Here is a 4,339-nt window from a genome sequence, read left to right as displayed (position 1 = left end):
TGTCTGGCTGAGTTCTGTTACAGGTGTTTGGGGGTTTCATTTTTACAACTCTTTGTAAGTTTGAAATTATTTTCAAATAGACAAAGGACACTTTGTTTAACTTAAGAGATATATGTTCAGAACTGAAAAAAGGAAGAGGAACATCAGCACCTAACTTTTTCGTCCAATTTAGCAACTTCCCACACTTATTACTGCATTTTGGTATGCTTTTAACCTTCAGACCTTGAGAGGAAGAATATAGTAATTTTTAAGTCTGTATTTACCCTGGCAGAATTGCGTGCAATATTTAAAAATCATGCACTAGATATTGCATCTAATTAATCTCCTGCCAGACGCTTAATCTCCTGTGAAATTCAGCTGCCATGGAAATAATTTGACAAAGTGGCTTCAGTTGTTAATAGTAAAGCTATTTGAATATGTGGACCAAATTATAGACGACTCTATTGTCTGTAGCTCAGAGGTGACTTAACAAGCAAAACCAATGTGTCCAAGAGTGACCAATTTTGGATTTCTTTGGATTTTTTGTTTGCAGAAGTACCAAACAAGGCTTTCTGCCACTAAACATTATCCCTCATACCTACAGTTTCTAATATTTGTATTCTTTAATATATTTTGTTTGAATAAAATAAAATCATGGAAAATATTAGATATTCTCAGCCACACATTAGTTGACAATCAACTAAAAACAAGACAGTATGAGAATGGAAAATTGAAGTCACTTCAAAAAGTGAGACTTGGGCATGAAGAATACATTGAAGAGGTTTAGGACAGGCCTTCCCAGGATGTGGCACTTTGGCACGTGGGTTATTTTGAGCTGACGGCACTCAAGACCCTGCAGGCCCAAGAGATCAACTTTTGCCTCTCTCTTAAAGAATTTAAGTTGGGAGACTTGCCCTGAATTAGAATTACTAAGCCATATATATATGGCTTATATGTGTGCTTACTACCCGGAGTCTAGTTTCCTTCCATCACCATATATTTGACCCCCTTTCCCCTCTTTGTCCTACCACCATTTATATATGGCTTAGTGTATATGTGTATATATGTATGTGTATATATATATACACATATACATATACATATATATATCTTATTTATATATGGTATATATAGATATAGATAGATATAGATATAGATATATATCTTATTTTACTTTTCTGTCTCTGAACCTCTCATGTGTATGGAGTTCTTATACATACACATATAATTAAATTTGGTTATTTTCTCTTGTTATCCTTTCTCATGTTGATGTAATGATGACCAGCCGAAAGAACCTAGAAGGGTAGAGGAACATTTCTTCTTCCCTCACAATCTGATATTTTAATTGTGTTCTTAGGTCTGGATGAGCATCAGGAACAAGGTGACGATCAGCAGTGGAGCTGTGTTCAGGAATAGGGTGAGGTGTCTGTTGACTACTTGACATGCTAATAAAATGAGCTCTAAGTTAAAAAAAAATAAAAAATAAAAAAGCACAAACAAAACCTATCTCTGTCAAAACATCCAGGTGAAAGTATTTGTTCTGTGGATAGGGAAAAGAATTAATGCCCAAAAGGAAGGAAAGGGTATATGTTTAAGGTGTTGGGAGAAACAGTGTGTGAAAATCATGAGGGTACTCATGTACTAAAGGCTATGACACCAGAGGGATTTGCTGTTGGAGACCCACATGTGGAGTCAGGAAAGGTTGCCCCTCATTAGCAGCCAGATGACCGCTCACAGTGGGATCAGTGGTCCTCCCATGATGTACAGAATGCATTCACCTGTTTCAGATGGCTGTGCCGTTCCTTTTTTATGTCTTGGTTTATACATTTGCCAGGGCTTGTCTCCCATCTCTGCTGAAGTTTCTTGCCTAGATTCCAGTCTTAGAAGGTGTCTTCCTTTAATGAATTGGTTAATGCCTTCAGCATTTTATACAATCTCAGCTCTGCCCATTTAGTGTAATTTATTTTTATCTATCTATCTATCTATCTATCTATCTATCATCTATCTATCGATTTATTTATTTTTATAGCCTACAGCACCCAGTATGCCTAGGTGGTCTCCCATCAAAGTACTAACCAGCCTTGACTCTGCTTAGCTTCTGAGATCAGATAAGATCAGGTGTGTTCAGGGTGGTATGGCCATAGACCATTCAGTATAATTTAAACAATAGAAGCCAAAAAATTTTTAAATTACATTTATTAAGATGACATTGGTTAATAACATTTTTAAATTTTGGATGTACAACTTTATAATATGACATCTGTATTCTCTATTGTGTGCTTACTACCCGGAGTCTAGTTTCTTTCCATCACCATATATTTGACCCCCTTTCCCCTCTTTGTCCTACCACTATTATGTTGTTTCTGTATGTGAGTTTGTTTTTTGTTTCTTTGTTTATTGTTTTTTGTTTGTTTGTTTTACATCCCACACATGAGTGAAATCATGTGGTTCTTGTACTTTTCCATCTGATTTATTTCACTTAGCATGATACTTTCAAGATCCATTCATGTTGTCACGAGTGCCAATATTTCATCTTTTTTATGGCATCTTTATCCAATCATTTGTCCAGGGACACTTTGGTTGCTTCCATGTCTTAGTTATTGTAAATAATGCTGCACTGAACATAGGGATACATATATCTTTATGAATAAGTGTTTTCAAAATTTGGGAGTAAATACCCAGAAGAGGGATTGTTGGATCATAAAGTAGTTTTACTGTTAAGTTTTTGAGGAACTGCCATACTGTTTTTCCATAGTGGCTATACAAATTTACATTCCCACCAGCAGTGTATGAGGATTCCTTTTTTCCCCACAACCTCTCCAACACTTGTTATTTCTTGTCTTATTGATAATAGCCATTCTAACAGGTGTGAGATGGTATCTGATTGTGGTTTTGATTTTCATTTCCCTAATAGCTAGTGATGTTGAACATCTTTTCATATGTCTGTTGGCTTCTGTATGTCTTCCTTGGAAAAGTATCTATTCCGGTCCTCTGCTCATTGTTTCCTGCCCATTTTTAAAATCAGATTGTTTTTGTTGTTGTTCTTATTGAGTTGTAAGAATTCTTTATTTGAGGTGTTAGCCCCTTATCAGAAATGTCATTTGCAAAAGCTTCTTCCATTTTTGTTGATGGTTTCTTTTGCTGTGCAGAAGCTTTTTAGTTTGATATAGTCCCATTCATTTATGTTTGATTTTATTTCCCTTGCTTTGGGGTCGACTTTATAAAATCTCCTCTGAATCCAAGGTCCATAGGTTTAGTGCTTGTGTTTTCTTATATGTATTTTATTGTTTCAGGTCTTATATTCAAGTCTTTAATCCATTTTGAGGTAATTCTTTTGTATGGTGTCATCTGTCTAGTTTTGTTCTTTTGCATGTGGCTTTCCAATTTTCCCAACACTATTTATTAAAGAAACTTTCCTTTCTCCATTGTATATTTTTGGCTGTTTTTTGAAAATTAGTCACCCATATATGTGTATGTTTATTTCTGGGCTCTCAATTCTGTTTCACTGGTCTGAGTGTCTGTTTTTCTGCCAATATGATACAATTTTGGTTAGTGTAGTATTGTAGTATAATTTGAAGCCAGAGTGTGTGATATCTCTTGAAAGCCAAAAGTTTTAATCAACTAGCATAAATTGTTTCTCTACTAATAAAATAGGCCCCCAGGTCATAAAGTTTTCCCTAATCCATACAGACTTAGTACTTGGTGTGAGACTTGCTGCTTTAGGGTAGGAATATGATGTGGATTATCTCTTCTGGCACACATGGTTAATGCAGAGAGGTTATGGAAAGGCAGTGCAGCTGACTCGGTTCCTAGGTGTTTCTTTTTCACTTCATATCATCCTGTATGCACCATCAAGGGAGTGGAGTCCAGGCCATAACTTAGATTCTCCTAAGGGTTCGCAGCTTTCCACATACCCCATCTCATATCTAGAGCAGACTACCACTATCCTTGATGTTTTAAAGCTTCTCTTTTCATTCCTTTGAGTTTGGATTGCATTGGGGTAGAGGCTGAAGTACCTTTCCATAAGAGACTTCCATGTTTCCCTCTTTTTCCTTCCCCTTCACAATACCTCCAGGTGGCCTAAAGAACAGAAATTTATTTTGTTATAGTTTTGCAGTTTGGAAGTCCAAGATCAAGGTATTGGTAGGATTGATTTTTTCTGAGACCTCTCTCTTTGGCTTGTATATGGCTGTCTTCTCTGTGTCTTCGCATGATCTTTTCTCTGAGTGTGCATGCCCCTGGTATCTCTCTGTGTCTAAATTTCCTCTTCTTATGAGGACATTTCTCAGATTTGATTAGGGCTAACCCTTAGGGACTTATTTAAACCTAATCACCTCTTTAAGGCCCTATCTCCAAATTC

General features: G+C 36.3%; 1 pseudogene; it reads right to left on the bottom strand.

Moving 5' to 3' along the window:
- Nucleotides 1-2,006: 2,006 nt before the first annotated feature.
- On the bottom strand, nt 2,007-2,125 carry LOC112470236 (annotated as a pseudogene).
- Nucleotides 2,126-4,339: the final 2,214 nt, after the last annotated feature.

Source organism: Pteropus alecto, unplaced genomic scaffold, assembly GCF_000325575.1.
Source record: "Pteropus alecto unplaced genomic scaffold, ASM32557v1 scaffold659, whole genome shotgun sequence".
In the NCBI taxonomy this organism is placed as follows: Eukaryota; Metazoa; Chordata; class Mammalia; order Chiroptera; family Pteropodidae; genus Pteropus; species Pteropus alecto.
Note: the sequence above shows the minus strand (reverse complement) of the source record. Positions and strands in the feature narration are given on the sequence as shown.